The 20,290-nt window shown below is 39.4% G+C and overlaps 1 protein-coding gene and 1 non-coding gene across 2 annotated transcripts in view; one reads left to right on the top strand and one right to left on the bottom strand.

Annotated features, from left to right (window-relative positions):
- Positions 1–20,290, top strand: part of TENT5D (terminal nucleotidyltransferase 5D) — a 287,933-nt gene that overhangs the window by 92,350 nt on the left and 175,293 nt on the right. The window lies entirely within an intron of this gene.
- Positions 12,479–12,550, bottom strand: TRNAC-GCA (transfer RNA cysteine (anticodon GCA)). The gene has a single exon. It is a non-coding gene; the product is annotated as a tRNA-Cys (tRNA).

The following is a 20,290-nucleotide window of genomic DNA, read 5'->3' as shown; positions in this document are numbered from 1 at the left end:
GGAGTTCTTTGGTGTTCTCAGGTTTTGGGCCTACCTCCTGCCTCTGGTTTTCAGTCTTCTTGTTACAGTAACCTCAAGACTTCTCCATTCATACAGCACTGATGATTAAATATCTAGGTTAATGGTGAAAAGATTCTCCACAGTGAGGGACACCAAGATAGGTTCACAGAGTTACATGGAGAAGAGACGAGGGAAGAGGGAGATAGAGGTGACCAAGAGGAGAAGAGGGGTAATCAAAAGAGGTGAGAGCAATATAGCCAGTAATCAATTCCCTATGTGCTCTCCACAGTCTGGAACCCTCAATGAGGGTCATGGAGTGACGTAGAGAAGAGAAGAGGAAGGAAGGAGATAGAGGTGACCAGGAGGATAAAATGGGGAATAAAAAGGAGAGAGACAGATCTAGGCAGTAATCAGTTCCCTAAGTATTCTCCACAGCCCAGAACACATACAGAGATTTAGAGTTGTCTAGAGAAGAGAAGGGGCGGGAGGAGATAGAGGTGACCTTGGGGAGAAAGAGTCAAAAGGGGGAGAGAGTAATCAAGCCAGTAATCACATTCCTAATTAAAAATGGATACTGACAATTGGATTCTTAAAGGTAAAAAATTGATAACAAATATCAAAAAGCAAATATTAAAAATCTAGAGGGTAGACTCTCAAAAATACAATATTAAAAAAAAAAAAAACAACAAAGCAAAATAACAAAAATTACAAAAAATACATATGAAGTTTGCTTTAAAAATAGGGTCTTTTTTTGCAAGGTAATAGTAGGCTATAAAAATGAAAATTAAAGGAGTAATAGAAGACTTAAGAATTTTAAAAAATTAAATTAAAAAAAATGGTAATAGTTAAAATATATCTAGGAATTTCTCTGGAGCTGTGGCAGGCAGTGTGGGGTCAGTTCAGTTTCAGATAGTTCCTTGTTCCAGCTTATACATTTCAAGATCTATAGGTCCCTTCCAATGTAGTCGGTGCTAACTACAGGGTTTTAATCTCTTGTACCTGTCACTTCCAAAGCGGTTCCCTCTGTTTATTTTGATTTCTTCTTTTTGCAGGTCTCTTAAGTGTCTAATTTCCACCCTGACACAAGGGGGCGAAGGTGGCCACTTATTTATGCTCACTTGTTCAGTCGTGCTGTGGGGAGGGAGGAACACTGCAAACAAATATCACTGGTGTGCATGGGGAGTGCTTGCAGTGTCTTGGCCACACTGGGTTTTCCCCTGCTCACAGCGTGTGTGCTTTCCCAGTCTACACTGTTTAGGCTCCAGGTTGTTCTGCAGGGGAACTGTCTAAAGCGGGTCCTGGGTTGTGTGTACTTCCCAGGTTTAAGCTGCTCAGGTTCAGGTTCTCAGGTACTCCCCAAAGGCTTAGACTTGGTTGGGCCAGCGTTTTGTGCCCTTCCCAGGTCCAAGCAGCTCAGGCGACCAGGTGCTTGGTGAGTGCACTCTCCCCAGGTGGGGAATGAATCTTATCACCTCCCCATTCCCAGCCGCTCAGTTTCCTGGTTGGCAGCGTGCACTCCGTCTCAGGTGTGCTGTGTGCCTCTTCTGGGGAGCTTATCTTTGGCTGCAACCCTCCAGGTGGATGTCAACCGTCCAGCATCCCAGGAAGTCTTGGTTAGCAACTGGAAGCCTGCTCGCAGTTTGGTAGGGGATGCCATCTCTGGAGCCAAGTTTGCTCCTTTCTGACTCTGGCTACTGCGTGCCTGCCCTCCATGCTTCCAGTGGGGGATGGGCTAGTGTGCAGCCAGCTAGCTCTCCTCTGGTATTCCCTCAGTCCTTTGTTCTGTGAGCAGGCCAGGCAGTACCTTAGGTTAGGGCTTTTCATGGGATAGTTCTCTCTCTCTCTCTCTCTCTCTCTTTTATTTTCCTCTCTCTCTCTCTGGCTATTCCACAGTTTATGTTGCTATCTCATGTTAGCTTCCTCAGATTGCCCTCAGGACATTCAGGCCCAGTCCTTACCCTAAGCAATGCAGCCCACTCCTCCCTGTTCAGCCCCTGCATGCTGGTGGCTGATGTGAGTGTTTGGGATACTTCTTTGCTGGGAGTTGCCATTAGGGATGTAATTTATGGGGTTTATTTATTTATTTATTTTTCCTCCCGCTTATGTTGCCTTCTGAGATTCCAATGTTTGGAAACTTCTCTTTAAAGACTCCCTTCCCAGGATGAGTCTCCATCCCTACCCCTTTTGTCTCTCTTTTTATCTTTTATATTTTGTCCTACCTCTTTTCAAAGACAATGGGCTGCCTTTCTGGGTGCCTAATGTCCTCTGCCAGGATTCCGAGGTTGTTTTGTGAAATTTGTTCAGCGTTCAAATGTTCTTTCAATGAATTTGTGGGGGAGGAAGTCGTCTCCCCATCCTATTTCTCTGCCATCCTAAGCTGAGTTTCAAAGAGGCAGAGGAACCAGAAATCAAAATGTCAACATCCATTGGATCATGGAGAATGTAAGGGAATTCCATAAAAATATCTACTCCTGCTTCATTGACTACCCTAAAGCCTTTGACTGTGCAGATTACAACAAACTGTGGGAAATTCTTAAAGAGATGGGAATACCAGAACACCTTAACTGTCTTCTGAGAAACTTGTATGCAGGTCAAGAAGCAATAGTTAGAACCAGACATGGAATAACTGACTGGCTCAAATTTGGGAAAGGAGTACAACAGCCTGTATACTGTCACCCTGCTTATTTAACTTCTATGCACAGTACATCAAGCGAAATACCAGGCTTGATGAATCACAAGCTGGGATCAAGATTTTTGGGAGAATTATCAACAACTTCAAACATACAGATGATGCTATTTGAATAGCAGCAAGTGAAGAAGAACTAAAGCACCTCTTGATGAAGGTGTATGAGGAAAGTAAAAAAGCTGGCTTGAAACTCAACATTAAAAAAAAAAAAAAAACTAAGTTTATGGCATCTGGTTCTATCACTTCATGGCAAATAGAAGGGGGGGAAAGTGGAAGCAGTGACAGATTTTCTTTTCTGGGCTCCAAAATCACTGTAGACAGTGGCTATAGCCATGAAATTAAAAGACTCTTGCTCCTTGGCATCAAAATTATAACAAACCTAGACACTATGTTTAAAAAAAAAAAAAAAGAAACATACACATCACTTTGCTGACAAAGGTCTGTATAATCAAAGCTATGGTTTACCCAGTCATCATGTACAGATGTGTGAGTTGGACCATAAAGAAGGCTGAGAACCAAAGAATTGATGTTTTTGAATTGTGGTACTGGAGAAAACTCTTAAGGGCCCCTTGGACTGCAAGGAGATCAAACCAGTTAATCCTAAAGGAAATTAACTCTGAATATTTACTGGAAGGATTGATGGTGAAGTGGATGCTCCAATACTTTGGCCACCTGATGCAAAGAACTGACTCATTGGAAAAGGCCTTGATGCTGTGAAATATTGAAGGCAAAAGGAGAAGAGAACAGCAGAAGATGAAATGGTTAGATAGCATCACCAACTCAACAGGCATGAATTTGAGCAAACTCCAGAAGATAGTTGAATACAGAGGAGTCTGTCATGCTGCAGTTCAAGGAATTGAAAAGAGTCAGACACAATTGAGCAACTGAACAACAACAAGGTAGACAACACTATGGAGATTCCTCCAAAAATGACTAAAAATTAAACTGCTGTATGATCCAGCTATTCCACTTCTGGATATTTATCTAAAATACACAAAACACTAAATTTGAAAAGATATATGCTCCCCTATGTTCACTGTGCCCTTGCTTACAATATCCAAAATATGGAAACTACCTAAGTGCCCATGAACAGATGAATGGGTAAATAAGATATGATATGTATAAATGAACACTATTCAGCTAGAAGAAAAGGTAAAATGTTTCCATTTGTGACAACATAGATGGACCTTGAGATTTTATATTCAGTGAAAATGTCAGACAGAGAAAGACAAATATCTCCTTTTACAAAATTTAGTTTTAACATTCCTCTGCCACTGTCAAATTATTCATATTAGTTCAGTTCAGTCACTCAGTCATGTCCAACTCTTTGAGATCCCATGGGCTGCAGCACGCCAGGCCAACCTGTCCTTCACCAACTCCCGGAGTTTACTCAAGCTCATGTCCATTGAGTTGGTAATTCCATCCAACCATCTTGTCCTCTCTTGTCCCCTTCTCCTCCCACCTTCAATCTTTCCCAGCATCAGGGCCATTTCAAATGAGTCAGTTCTTTGCATCAGATGACCAAAGTATTGGAGTTTCAGCTTCAGCATCTGTCCTGCCAATTAATATTCAGGACTGATCTCCTTTAGAATGGACTGGTTGGATCTCCTTTTCATTCAAGGGACTCTAAAGAATCTTCTCCAACACCACAGTTCAAAAGCATCAGTTGTTTGGTGCTCAGCTTTCTTTATAGGCCAACTCTCACATCCATACATGACTACTGGAAAAACAATAGCTTTGACTAGATGGAACTTTGTTGGCAAAGTAATGTCTGCTTTTTAATATGTCTAGTTTGGTCATAACTTTTCTTCCAAGGAGCAAGTGTCCTTTAATTTCATGGCTGCAGTCACCATCTGCAGTGATTTTGGAGCCCCCCTCAAAAATGAATAAATAAAGTCTGTCACTGTTTCCACTGTTTTCCCATCTATTTGCCATGAAGTAATGGGACCAGATGCCATGATCTCAGTTTTCTGAATGTTGAGTTTGAAGCAAAATTTTTCGCTCTCCTCTTTCACTTTCATCAAAAGGCTTTTTAGTTCTTCTTTGCTTTCTGTCATAAGGGTGGTGTCATCTGCATATCTGAGGTTATTTATATTTCTCCTGGCAATCTTGATTCCAGCTTGTGCTTCATCCAGCCCAGCATTTCTCATGATGTATTCTGCATATAAGTTAAATAAGCAGGATGACAATATACAGCCTTGAGGTACTCCTTTCCCTATTTGGAACCAGTTTGTTGTTCCACGTCCAGTTCTGTTGCTTCCTGACCTGCATACAGGTCTCTCAAGAAGCAGTTCAGATGGTCTGGTATTCCGATCTCTTTAAAAATTTTCCAGTTTGTTGTGGTCCACACAGTCAAAGGCTTTGGCATAGTCAATAAAGCAGAAGTAGATGTTTTTCTGAAACTCTCCTGCTTTTTCGATGATCCAACGGATGTTGGCAATTTGATCTCTGGTTCCTCTGCCTTTTCTAAAACCAGTTTGACCATCTGGAATTTCATGGTTCTGGAATTTCATACTGTTGAAGCCTGGCTTGGAAAATTTTGAGCATTACTTTGCCAGCGTGTGAGATGAATGCAACCGTGCGGTAGTTTGAGCATTCTTTGGCATTGCCTTTCTTTGGGATTGGAATGAAAACTGACCTTTTTTCATTCATGTGGCCACTGCTGAGTTTTCCAAAGTTGCTGGCATAATGAGTGCAGCACTTTCACTGCATCATCTTTTAGGATTTGAAATAGTTCAACCGGAATTCCATCACCTCCACTACCTTTGTTTGTATTGATGCTTTTTAAGGCTCCCTTGACTTCACATTCCAGGATGTCTGGCTCTAGGTGAGTGATCACACCATCGTGGTTATCTGGGTCATTAAGATCTTTTTTGTATAGTTCTTCTGTGTATTCTTGCCACCTCTTCTTAATATCTTCTGCTTCTGTTAGGTCCATACCATTTCTGTCCTTTATTGTGCCCATTTGTGCATGAAACGTTCCTTTGGTATGTCTTATTTTCTTGAAGATATCTCTAGTCTTTCCCATTCTGTTGTTTTCTTCTATTTCTTTGCATTGATCAGTGAGGAGGGTTTTCTTATCTTTCCTTGATATTCTTTGGAACTCTGCATTCAAATGGGTATATTTTTTTCTTTTCTCCTTTGCCTTTTGCTTCTCTTCTTTTCACAGCTCTTTATAAGGTCTCCTCAGACAACCATTTTGCTTTTTTTCATTTATTTTTCTTGGGGATGGTCTTGATCCCTGCCTGTTGTACAATGTCACAAACCTCTGCCCATAGTTCTTCAGGCACTCTGTCTATCAGATCTAAGGGATTTAATTTATGTCATCCCTGAATGGTCTAGTGATTTTCCCTACTTTCTTCAATATAAGTCTGAATTTGGCAAGAGGGAGTTCATGATCTGAGCCAAAGTCAGCTCTTGGTCTTGTTTTTGCTGACTGTACAGAGCTTCTCCATCTTTGGCTGCAAAGAATATAATCAATCTGATTTCGGTGTTGACCTTCTGGTGATGTCCATGTGTAGAGTCTTCTCTTGTGTTGTTGGAAGAGGGTGTTTGCTATGAACAGTGTGTTCTCTTGGCAGAATTCTATTAGCCTTTGCCCTGCTTCATTCTGTACTCCAAGGCTAAATGTGCCTGTTACTCCAGGTATTTCTTGATTTCCTACTTTTGCATTCCAGTTCCCTATAATGAAAAGGACATCGTTTTTTGGTTGTTAGTTCAGAATGTCTTGTAGGTCTTCATAGAACTGTTCAACTCATCCAACTTCTTACCATCAAAAATAAATCCCCTTTTTAAGGGAGGGTATATATGTATACCTATGGCTGGTTCATGTTGAGGTTTGACCGCAAACAACAAAATTCTGTAAAGCTATTATCCTTCAAGTAAAAAATAAATGATTTTTTAAAGAAAAAAGATCCCTTTTTATTAGAGGCATTCAAAGTACCTGTCTGATCTGATGTACTGATTGATGTACTGTACCCATTTCTAAGCAGTTCTGTTGAGCATTCCTAATCCAAAAGTCATTTTTTTTTTGTCATTTATTATGTACATTTAGTTTTTTCTCTCTCTCTCCTCTAATCCCAGGAACCTATGAATATGTTACCTTGCATGACAAATCGGACTTTTTGTTGCAGGTATGATTAAGGACATATAGTTTGAAATTATGCACTTATTGTGAATTACTTGAGTGGATAAAATCTAATTACATGTGTTCTTAACATTGGGACAACCTTCATGGGCTGGGGTCAGAAGGAAATGTAATTGAGGAATGATGGTCAGAAATATGTAGTATTGCTGGCTTTGAAGGTAGGAGGAAGTGGCCCTAAGCCAAAGAATGCAGGTGGCCTCTAGAAACTAGAGATGGTAAGGAAATCGAATTTCCCCTATAGCCCACTTTAGCTTGAAACTTGAAAAGCTAAAAAAAAAAAAAAAAAAAATGGTGAAAATCCCTTGCTTTAGCTTAGTGAGACCCATGTCTGACTTTTGACCTACAAAAATTTGCAATTGCAAAGACAGAATATTTGGGCAAAAATTGCTCTTAACCTCTCTTCTCATATCCATCCAGGAAAATAAATCTAATGTTTGCCTCAAGATACAATGACTACACCAAGAGGAAGTAGACTAGACTTCTATTCTCAAATAAAGAGGCAATATGGTCTTACACCTTCTCCTTTCTTTCCTTATTCATCTTTATTCCTATAACTCTCAATCCTTTACTGAACCATAGCCAACATCCAACTTTGAGCGTTTTCATGCCTAATTATTCCTTTGGTGATGGTCTCCACCTAGATCTCAAAAGGTCAATTTTACTATTAATAGAATTTTCCTCTTTGTTTTGACTTCATAAATGCCCCTAATAATATATTGGGAACTTGTCCCAACATTTCTCTTCCTCTGCTAGGATTTTCAGCTTAACAAGAAAGAAAGAGACACCCAGGCAGCAGAACAGTTATGAGGTTTTTAAAGTTACATTTCTTTGCTCCACAGGGTCAAAAGACCTGTGGGGGCACCTTTCAAACACATCTGTGCCCTCTCTCTACTAAACTCAGTTGGTGGGATTATGGAATAAGAAAATTATCTTCTTCAATATCTGCCTGGAAGACAATTCAAATTTCTTCCCTACCAGCAGGGCTAGCTGCAAATTTAACCTTTGGAAAGAGTTCTAAACTAAGTATATCTCAGAGAGACATTTGAACTGCAAGCATAGCTTCTATCCCCTTCCCATTTCCCACTCTCTCCACTTAATCTTTCTCTTCCCTTCAAGCATCCTCTCATTATTCCTTCGTTTCCCCTTCCCTCCTTTGTTCTTCTCTCCTCTCTCCTCTTTCACTTACTTTCTTCTATCCTTTGAGTTGAAAGTCACTGGATGAAAGCTTGTAATCGCCATCTACTGATTGTAGGATGTAAGTACAGGTTGTGGCTGTGTATTCATGAATATTTGCATGTTTGACTATTGTCTGTCTCTCTGAGGTTATAGAAAGAGGCAAAGAATCTGCCTGCAGTGCATGAGATCTAGGTTAGATCCCTGAATTGGGAAGATCACCTGGAGAAGGGACTGTCAGCCCACTACAGTATTCCTGCCTGGAGAAACTCATGGATAGACCATGGGGTTGTGAAGAGTTGCACACGACTGAGTGACTAACACTTTCATTAAGGCTATAATTTTCCTGTTTGATTGCACAGTGTAAAATTATTTCTTGACAAAGGTAAACATTTATCATGTCTTACTTTTTCAGAGAATGTGTTTCTAAGAGACTTTAACATTATAATTATTAAATTATAATATACTAAGCCCCTGCAGAGAGGGACTTTACAAGTGCCTGGTCCATAGTAACAATTTTGTGGGTATTTTTTGAATGACTATTAGTTGAATTGGTCCCTTGACACAGAAACAAAGTCTGGGGTGGGGGTGTCCGTGTCAACTGGCTATTGTAGTTGCAGCCTAACTAGATCCCTTGCCTTTATTCCATTCCTCTTTAATCCATTCTACATTTGTTGATAAGTTAGTTTTCCTGAAGTTGGGCTCTCTATTCATGAAAAAAAAATTTATATGTTGACAATGACTTTCCATTTCCCACAGAATGAGATTCAAAGTCATTGGCCTGACATCTAAATCTTTCATTCTTCAAATCTGAGTTCATCCTAATTTGCTGAGTTAATTTCCTATAGTCCCCTTCACAACAACAACAACAACAAAAATGAATTAACTGTCACTTGCAGAACAGACTATGCATTTCACTGTCTCTGTACCTTCTTTTAGATTGTGATTTCCCTTTCTGCTCCACATTTCACAGGGTTTCCCAAGTGGTGCTAGTGGTAAAAAACCTGCCCACCAATGCAGGAGCTGTAAAAGATGCCAGTTTGATCCCTGGGTCAGGAAGATCCTCCTGGAAAAAAGGAATGGCAACCCACTCTAGTATTCTTACCAGGAGAATCCCATGAACAGATAATCCTGGTGGGCTTCAGTCCATAGGTTCACAGACAGTCAGATGCAACTTAGCATGCACATCCACATTTTGCAACATTTACCTTCTCTTCAAGTTTCCCTTATGCATAAGTGGCTATCTCTTTTAAACCTTCTTTCTTTATCAGTGGCATATATGTTGCCACAGCAGAAGTGCTCTCTTTCTTCTGAAGTCCCCAGTTACCTCACCTTATTGTTTCTAGTCACTTTTAGTTTTCTACTTTGTATTCTAATTATCTGTGTACATGTTGTATTCCCTTTACTGATTGTGAACATCACAATCAAAATAGATACTATTAATATTATTCATACTTATGGAACACTTATAGGTCAGGATTACTGAGAGGTAATATAGGACCTAATATATAGTAAAGTCCAAATAAGTGTTCAGTTCAGCTCAGTCGTGTCCGACTCTTTGCAACCCCATGAATCACAGCACGCCAGACCTCACTGTCCATCACCAACTCCCAGAGTTCACTCAAACTCATGTCCACTGAGTCAGTGATGACATCCAACCATCTCATACTCTGTTAACCCCTTCTCCTCCTGCCCCCAATCCCTCCCAGCATCAGAGTCTTTTCCAATGAGTCAACTCTTTGCATGAGGTGGTCAAAGTTCTGGAGTTTCGGCTTTAGCATCATTCCTTCCAAAAGAACACCCAGGGCTGATCTCCTTCAGAATGGACTGGTTGGATCTCCTTGCAGTCCAAGGGACTCTCAAGAGTCTGCTCCAACACCACAGTTCAAAAGAATCAATTATCTGGTGCTCAGCTTTCTTTACAGTCCAATTCTCACATCCATACATGACCACTGGAAAAACCACAACCTTGACTAGACGGACCTTTGTTGGCAAAGTAATGTCTCTGCTTTTGAATATGCTATCTAGGTTGGTCATAACTTTCCTTCCAAGGAGTAAGCGTCTTTTAATTTCATGGCTGCAGTCACCATCCACAGTGATTTTGGAGCCCGAAAAAATAAAGTCTGACACTGTTTCCACTGTTTCCCCATCTATTTCCCATGAAGTGATGGGACCAGATGCCATGATCTTCATTTTCTGAATGTTGAGCTTTAAGCCAACTTTTTCTCTCCACTTTCACTTACATCAAGAGGCTTTTTAGTTCCTCTTCACTTTTTGCCATAAGGGTGGTGTCATCTGCATATCTGAGGTTATTGATATTTCTTCCAGCAATCTTGATTCCAGCTTGTGCTTCTACCAGCCCAGCGTTCCTCATGATGTACTCTGCATATAAGTTAAATAAGCAGGGTGACAATTTACAGCCTTGAGGTACTCCTTTTCCTATTTGGAACCAGTGTGTTGTTCCATGTCCAGTTCTAACTGTTCCTTCCTGACCTGCATATAGGTTTCTCAAGAGGCAGGTCAGGTGGTCTGGTATTCCCATCTCTTTCAAAATTTTCCACAGTTTATTGTGAGCTACACAGTCAAAGGCTTTGGCATAGTCAATAAAGCAGATATAGATGTTTTTCTGGAACTCTCTTGTTTTTTTGATGATCCAGCAGATGTTGGCAATTTGATCTCTGGTTCCTCTGCCTTTTCTAAAACCAGTTTGAACATCTGGAAGTTCACGGTTCACATATTGCTGAAGCCTGGCTTGGAGAATTTTGAGCATTACTTTACTAGCGTGTGAGATGAGTGTGCAATTGTGCAGTAGTTTGAGCATTCTTTGGCATTGCCTTTCTTTGGAATTGGAATGAAAACTGACCTTTCCCAGTCCTGTGGCCACTGCTGAGTTTTCCAAATTTGCTGGCATATTGAGTGCAGCACTTTCACAGCATCATCTTTCAGGATTGAAATAGCTCAACTGGAATTCCATCACCTCCACTAGCTTTGTTCGTAGTGATGCTTTCTAAGGCCCACTTGACTTCACATTCCAGGATGTCTGGCTCTAGGTGAGTGATCATACCATCGTGATTATCTTGGTCATGAAGATCTTTTTTGTACAGTTCTTCTGTGTATTGCCACCTCTTCTTAATATCTTCTGCAAGTGTTAGCTATCATGAATTTTATTGTTGTAGCTCATTTTTATGGAGAAGGCAATGGCGGCCTACTCCAGTACTCTTGCCTAGAAAATCCCATGGATGGAGGGGCCTGGTGGGCTGTAGTCCATGGGGTCACTAAGAGTCAGACACGACTGAGCTACTTCACTTTATTTTCTCACTTTTATGCATTGGAGAAAGAAATGGCAACCCACTCCAGTGTTCTTGCCTGGAGTATCCCAGGGACAGGGGAGCCTGGTGGGCTGCCGTCTATGAAGTCGCACAGAGTTGGACATGACTGAAGCGACTTAGCAGCAGCAGCAGCTCATTGTTAAAGAAAATTTCCACTGGTCTTCCAAAAATACTCACCTTCATAAGTCATAAGCAATCCAGTAGTTCCTTTCATCATCCATTTTTTTTTTTCTTTTATGGAATTTTCTTCTTTTCAAAATCCTGACAGACAACAATCAGAGAACCACCATCTTTGTTTGTCCCCAAGATTTGCCACTTTATAGTTACATGACCTGAGGCAAGTCAATCCCCCTTTGCTTCAATTTCTTCATCTATAAAATATATTAACTTATATAATCATAATGACCCCATATAGTAGATGCCATTATTATCTTTATTTATTATTTTTTTTCTGTTTTACAGATGAAAAGGTAACTATAAAGAATTAAGAACATTTGTAAATGTAGAAAAAGGAGACACTTATCTGGAAAGTATGATTTGAAGGGAGCCCTCCCATAAAATTCCTCCCCTTACTTCAGTACTACAAGGTCTTTAAAACAATTGTTAAAACTTTATTCTATGGGTTAGGCATTGCCCTCTCTAGACTTGAAAGAAAGCACCTTGGTATGAACATTGCAAGGACTAATGCTGAAGCTGAAACTGCAATACTTTGGCCACCTGATGCAAAGAACTGACTCATTTGAAAAGACCTTGATGGTGGGGAAGTTTGAAAGCGGGAGGAGAAGGGGATGACAGAGGATAAGATGGTTGTATAGCATCATGGACTCTATGGACATGAGTTTGAGTAAAGTCTGGGAGTTGGTGATGGACGGGGAAGCCTGGCATGCTGCAGTCCATGGGGTCGCAGACTCAGACATGACTGAGTGACTGAACTGAACTGAACGAACGAATTTATCACCCTCATTAATACTGATAGAATTGCTTAAAATCAGGAATCCCCAAAGTGAAAGTGAAAGTGAAGTTGCTCAGTCGTGTCTGACTCGTTGCGACCCCGTGAACTGTAGCCCACCAGGCTCCTCTGTCCATGGGATTCTCCAGGCAAGAATACTGGAGTGGATTGCCATTTCCTTCTCCAGGGGAATCTTCCCTACCCAGGGATCGAACCCTGGTCTCCTGCATTGCAGGCAGACGCTTTAACCTCTGAGCCACCAGGGAAGAGAATTGCTTAAAATCAGGAATCCCCAAAGGTGAACCATTTTTTAGGCCAATTTTGATATAGTGTACCATAGTCAGAGAACCTGATTTAACTTGGGTTCGCCATATAACTTTGGAAACAGCAAGTGTGGGGTAACAGGCCCTAGATTCAAATCCCAGCTTTGCTACATCTTAGCTGTCTGACCTTGGGCAAATCACTGACCCTGTTTCCTTATCTGTCAAATGGGGCTTCCCAGGTGGCTCAGTGGTAAAGGATCCACCTGCAGTGCAGGAGACACAGGAGACTTGGATATGATTTCTTGGTTGGGAAGATTCCCTAGAGGAGGAAATGGCAACCACTGCAATGTTCTTGCCTAGGAAATCCCAAGGACAGAGCATCCTGGCAGGCAATAGTTATGGGACCACAAAGAGTCAGATACGATTGAGCATGAGCAAACACATTTCTACTTTTGAAGTGAAGTGAAAGTCACTCAGTCCTGTCTGACTCTTTGTGACACCATGGGCTTTACAGTCCGTGGAATTCTCCAGGCCAAAATACTGGAGTGGGTAGCCTTTCTCTTCTCCAGGGAATATTCCCAACCCAGGGATCGAGCCCAGGCCTCCCTCATTGCAGGCAGATTATTTACCAGCTGAGCCATAAGGGAAGCCAAAGAATACTGGAGTGGGTAGCCTATCCCTTCTCCAGCGGATCTTTCTGACCCAGGAATCAAACCAGGATATCTTGCATTGCAAGTGGATTCTTTACCAACTGAGCTATCTGGGAAGCCCTCAACTTTAGAAAGTTGTAGATATTAAGTGACTTGATGCACATAAAGGCTTAGTGCAGTTCTTGGCACATGGAAAATGCTTAAATAACATTAGTTGTTTTATTCTAACTTCTGTTGGCTCCAGGGCAGGGCAAGCCCACAGCCTTGTGTCCTCTACAAAAGGAGCTTTATCATCTATTCAAGTAGGGTTAAAAATAATTATATGCATAACCCTAATATTTGGATACCTTTAAGCTTTCAATTAAGTACTTGTAAATATCTTGGGACCCTGCACAGTTGAGAGAGACAAATATATTATTATCCTCACTTTACATGTGAAGAAATTGAGGCCCTTTGAAAACGTTTAGTGACTTACTCAAGGTTACAGGTTTCCTGAGCAACAGAGAAGATGAGACTAAGATCTTTTGGTTGGTAATTCCTCATTTAATCAAATTATCTCTAAAGGACCAGGATGGAACCTCAAAGCTTAGTTCCTTTACTTGCTGGCTTTGCCTCTCATGTATGAATGCTTTTACATACTCTGTCAGTTGCCCTTCTTTTTTATTTTCTTAACAAAATCATCTCATCTTTTCCATTTCAAGGAAAACTGTGAGAGACCTAAATTCTGATAGTCACTTTCTTTTTTTTTTTTTTATGTTCAATAGAGTGTACAATCACAGATCCATTTCTTGATAAGTTTCAAATCATGTGAGAGAGCATGCATACCACGTATTCACAAGTATTTCTCAGCAGTGTGGAAACAGGAAGACTACCAGGACGAAAATGGCCCATGACTTTCAGTAAATAAAATGGAGTAGCAGAAATTGACTAAGAAATAAAGGTTTTCCTTTGTCTTGTTGGTGCTTTTCTTTTTCTCTTTCAACTGTTTTCATTCTTTCCTTTGTTCTTTTTACTCTCCAAACATCAGAGGAAGAAGAAAGTCACCCCAAATATTGATTTCCCTGACTTTTGTCATTTGAAGCACAATATTACATTCCTTAAACATTATCTAGACCTTATACAGGGTGTTCAATTGTCCCATTACTAACATCTGGGACTTGTTACATGGCTTTCCTTTTTGGCACATGAAATCATATTGCAATTTGACACAAGTCATAGTACAATGTTTTTCTTCCTTTCTTTTTAAAAAAGTTTTTTGATAAGTAATTAACATAGGAAATAGCTAGCCAAATAGAGATAATTTTCAAATGATCAATTATCCAAAGGAAAGGGTAGAGGGGGAATAAGCTATGCTAACGTTTCTTTTCCTCACTAGTAATGCATCAATGGAATTAAAGCAAGTAGATGCTGGCCTTCACAAGTCCATGCCAGATGGGTTTCATGACTGTCTGTTTACTGTGTCTCACTTTAATCTATTACTTAATATTAGTCAAATATTTGGAAGCTTCTAATAGCAGTGCTGAACAACACAGGTCTATGATTTACTGTCTGATTCTTTCAGCTCCTGTTTTTCTTTTGTTTGGCTTTCATATAGAATAGCAGAGGTCAATAACCCTAGGAGTTCTGAGTAGTCCCTCCAGCTTCATTTGTTGGTATTAGTTCATCCTTATGACTCTCTTCACAGACTTGCAAGAAATGTTCCCACTCATCAACACTGAGATGATAATTTATTTGTAGGAGCCCATTCTTCAGTTCCATTTAGGAGGTCACCTACCAAGTTTGCTGTTCATTGTCAAAGGGAATTCAGTTAATACACCATAAGTGTGACAGTCTTCAATGTTCAATATTGTTACCAGTGGTTTTGAAGCTTCTGGACCATCTAGTTTTTGGCTACCCAGGGAGATCCAAGAATAATGGAAGAACTCTTCAAGTATTTTTTTTTTCTTTTTCTCCTTCTCTTTCTGTAAATTTCCTTTTTTACCAGCTTAATGGGAAATGGTCCAATTTATGCATCTGAGAGCCAAACATTAATATCATCAAAGGGGGAAAAATTTAATTCCCTATTAAAAGCAAAAGTAAACTCTGAAAACAATTTAATGAACACAATATTATTACTGAATTGTAAGCTAAACAGTGTGTGTCTGAGCATTGGTCAACATATTTCATGTGCCCTGTATGCTGCCAAAGAATTTCATAAATCTGTAGCTTTTCCTAATTCCCATGGTTCTCTATAAAGAACAAAGGTGGTATACATTTATAATGTGCCCAGCTGGATTTTAAAATAATATTTGGAATACATTCCAAAATTAAATATTATACTCTGTCTATCCCTTTCTGAGATTCTTAATGCTTCCTTATTGGATGTTTTTCAAACAGTAGTCTGTGCGTTCTACATGAGGGTGAATATAATAACATCTTTTAAAATGAAAAAAGAAAACAAAGATTAAACAAATAAGTGGTGACTCACTGAGTTCCCTAAAGGAGACACGCCATAGTTTGACAGTTTGTGTCTGGAAACTTCTGATATCACACTTATACTAGAGAGTAGGAAGATGTATTGTGAATTGGCTTCAGGAGAAAATTGTATTTGCTTCATTGACTTAAGATTTTTAGCAAAGTCTTCGGCTGAATTAATCTGTCAACAAAATTTGAGTTTAAAAAAAAAGATAGCAGCAACATTTTACCTTGATTAGATTTTACCTAAATTAGATTAGAATTTGTTTTCCATAGGTCACAAGTCAAAGAAATTTCTTAAGATTAGATGCCTTCATACCCATTTTTAAACAATAGAATTAGAAGCAGAAGCCATACATAGGTTTTTGTCCCAGTGCTGTCAGGTTCCAGCTGTATGGCCCCAAGGCAAGGAAACGTGAGCTGTTCCCGTAGCCAAATGCTTCAGTTGAAAAAAGAAGACAGCCTATTTTTTTTTCTTTCAGATAAAATGTATTTTTTTATTTACTTCTTTCTATTTTTTACTGTAACATTTGAGAATAATTTGCAAAAATGATGACACTTCACACTTCACCCTAACTATTTCAGTGTGTATTTCTGAAGAATAAACAAAATATCTTATATAAAATAGTACAATTATTAAATACATGGCAAGTAACATTGACACAATTCTAGTAACCTATGTACAGATCATATTCAAATATTGCTAATTATAGAAAAAGTTACTTTTTAAATGAACCTATTAGAAGGAAGGAATAGCATCATTAGGTCAGAGGAGGAGGTAATATTATTGTAAGGATTGTGTGAATCTGAGAAGTTTCAGTTTGTCTCAGTTTACCTTCATTTAAAATACTCTTCATAGTATATTTTGGACATCTGTTTCTCTTTCCCTTTTGCTCTCTCCTTCTTTCCATTCCCCATAAGCTAAAGTGAGATTCTGTAGCAAGGAAAGGGGAAACTGCTGGTGAAGTAAAGATATCAGATAAAGTCATTACTGCTGAAATCTTAATTTTATTTACTTATTTTTATTGAATTTTATTTATTTTTTTTTTAAATTTAATTGTAGATAGAATTGAGAGGGTAACAGGCATGAAGGCAAGGGGTCTCCAAATGGAGGAAATAGGCTGCAAGTGTCAGACACTTTTTATTTCTCTTAACAGGCAGGAGGAAACTAGCGATATTTTTTTTTCCCCTTCTTTATACAAATTTAAAAGGAGATTTCTCTTAAAATACTGTGTTGCCATAATAACACCTGGTTTCACCTGAAGTTAACTAGTCTCAAACCTTGAGTTAACCAATGCATTTTTCTTATGGAAATGTTTGTCTTAAGCTATGTTAATATACTATACATTTACCCCAGACTCTGTCTTCAAGTCAGTTCTGTCTAATGGCTCAGAACCTACTTGACAAACCATTATGTTAAACTCAGACATTGTTCCTCTAATCTATGTAAATGAAACTATTTGTATGGTAATCTGACCTTCTACAAGATTCAAACCAATAGTTTTATGGCCCGGGATCATTCATCTGGTACCAAGATTATCCAAAAATACATCTTATGGATGAGGGGTCTGGTGCCATTCTGAGATTTAAGACATTCCTTTCTTTCATTAACAAACTGCTGCTGCTGCTAAGTCGCTTCAGTCGTGTCCGGCTCTGTGCAACCCCATAGATGGCAGCCCACCAGGCTTCCCCATCCTTGGAATTCTCCAGGCAAGATAACAAACTGCTAGTGACTCTATAACATCCAGCTGAAGACTAGCAGCGGGTGTACTCTTTCTGCCCCCTTCTGATCCCTATGTCAGAAGTTTTCTCTATCTCCTTTATACTTTAATAAAACTTTATTACACAAAAGCTCTGAGCGATGAAGCCTCGTCTCTGACCCCGGATTGAATCCTTCTCCTCCGGAGGCCAAGAATCCTGGTGTCTTTTCGTAGTTCAGCAACAACCTTTCAGAATCACATATCAGCAGATTTACCATCATGTGGTTAGCCCTCTAGACTTTGAAAACTAACTTTAAAGTTAACTACATTGATATTAAGAATTCACTGAAACAGAACAATTTTAGATAATATGAAAAAAGTGAAGAATGAAGATTCCTTCTTGAATCAGTAACAAAGACTGAATGCTTCAACTCCAAAGTGCACCATTGCCTTTTAAAACACTTCCATGTTTTTATCCAATGTTTAAGGAGATGCACAAATGAAATCATGTCCTTAGGTAGGGTAGGACCCCAAACAATGCTGGCAGATGCCCCATTGTGTTTGCAGAATGCACTGATTAGTGCCAAAAGGGGCTGCCTCAGACATCCTATAAATGTAACTGACTAGAGGGGAAAATGGGTGAGAAGACTATCTACACATTAATTATGTCTCCTAAAATACCCAAAGTCTTCAAGGGTCAATAATATCTGGATTCTACCCTAAGGGCTAGGAGAAATGGAATTATGTTGATGAGCGACTACCAACCAAACACTTATTTAGGGCCTAGTCATCCTGTGAGGGTCTCAGGAAGATCTCTAGGAATACCTGTAAGCCAAAACAGAGGAATAAAATTATAGTCTGGATGCATGTGTTTTTATAGGAGTCATCATCTCTTTTACCTTCTGCAATGTAGTGGATAAATATGTGGATTGTGAACCCAAGCTGGTACAAATTCCAGCTCTACACTGCAGCTGTTTAATGTTGAGCATTTATAGTCACTGTGTCTCAGTTTTCTTGTCCACAAAATGGGAATAATAACATATTTTTATCTCATAAAGTCACTATGAAAATTAAATAGGCTATGCCCAGCAGTGGGATTGCTGGATCATAAGGCAGTTCTATTTCCAGTTTTTTAAGGAATCTCCACACTGTTCTCCATAGTGGCTGTACTAGTGGGCATACACTGCTGGGCATACACACTGAGGAAACCAGAAGGGAAAGAGACACGTGTACCCCAATGTTCATCGCAGCACTGTTTATAATAGCCAGGACATGGAAGCAACCTAGATGTCCATCAGCAGATGAATGGATAAGAAAGCTGTGGTACATATACACAATGGAGTATTATTCAGCCATTAAAAAGAATACATTTGAATCAGTTCTAATGAGGTGGATGAAACTGGAGCCTATTATACAGAGTGAAGTAAGCCAGAAGGAAAAACACCAATACAGTATACTAACGCATATATATGGAATTTAGAAAGATGGTAACAATAACCCGGTGTATGAGACAGCAAAAGAGACACTGATGTATAGAACAGTCTTATGAACTCTGTGGGAGAGGGAGAGGGTGGGAAGATTTGGGACAATGACATTGAAACACGTAAAATATCATGTAAGAAACGAGATGCCAGTCCAAGTCCGATGCACAATACTGGATGCTTGGGGCTAGTGCACTGGGACGACCCAGAGGGATGGTATGGGGAGGGAGGAGGGAGGAGGGTCTAGGATGGGGAACACATGTATAATTAAAAAAAAATCAATAAGAGAAGATATGTTTTATATTTACAGCCAAATGTAAAGTAATGACGTTAATATCTACACTTAAATTTAACTTAGGACTCCTTCGTCACCAAACCTTTGAATAAATAAGGAAAGGGACCAAGAAAATATGCAATGTAAGACTGGCCCCTGAGTGACCAAAAAAAAAAAAAAAAAATTATGCAAAAAGGTACCCTAGTGGGAACCTTGAAAAGATTCAGGTGACTTTTGTTGCTCACACCCTCTTGCAGATTCTCAACAGAGCACTGCTCCAATTCCGCATAAATAAAATACCCCCCTAGACTTTCTTCTCATTTTGGAGGAAACATTTCATTATGAGACATTTCTACTTAATGTTTAAGTCTTCCTCTTCCCAGTGTTAGAGGCCAGAAGACAGATGAAAGAAAATGTAACACATATAAATAGTAAAGGCACACTACTGTGTTCATGAATTCCCTGCAGTGAGCTGCAGAAACACAAGGGTTTGTATTCCAATGTGTGTTTGAGGCACCATGTCCTATATAACTCCTTCATAGAGGCTTACTATATACACCTGTGAATACAGGCTCTGGGAAAAGCAGAAACTTTAACTGGTAAAATAAATAAATAAATAAATAAATAAATAAGAAAATTAAATAGGCTAATATTTTTAAATGATCAGTGCTGACATTGAAAGAACTATAAAATGCTTCCTAGTTAAATAACTTTGCATTTTGTAGAAACAGATTCTTTAAAGTAAATGTTAATGTGACAGTTATCAGAAATATGATAAAAAATATATTGGAGAATGCCAAGTAAAAGCAAGAGTATGAGGCATGTAAAGAAGTTAGTAAAAGGTGGCATGTTTTGTGTGTTAGCTTATTCACCAATCAGTGATGTGGGTTTTGCCTCACTCTCAGTCTTGCCTATGCCTCAAGCTGGATGATGGCAAAAAAAAAAAAAAAAAAAAAAAAACAGGATAAAGTGATCATGAAACAAAGCTCCTGAGGAGTGACTATGATGGAAATGAACATAAAATTCAACAGCCAAGGAGTGTCTGGAGTAGATGTTATCAGGAAGTTCAAGAGCACCAGGCAGATTAACTCATCATTTCCTACTTCTCTCCTGGAGAGCCAGACATTCTCAAATCTATTCTGTCCCTTTGCTCTAGCTCCCTTGCTACTTGAAATACCCTCCTT

Source organism: Bos indicus, chromosome X (genome assembly GCF_029378745.1).
Source record: "Bos indicus isolate NIAB-ARS_2022 breed Sahiwal x Tharparkar chromosome X, NIAB-ARS_B.indTharparkar_mat_pri_1.0, whole genome shotgun sequence".
Taxonomy (NCBI): Eukaryota; Metazoa; Chordata; class Mammalia; order Artiodactyla; family Bovidae; genus Bos; species Bos indicus.
This window is presented reverse-complemented; position numbering and strand designations above follow the sequence as displayed.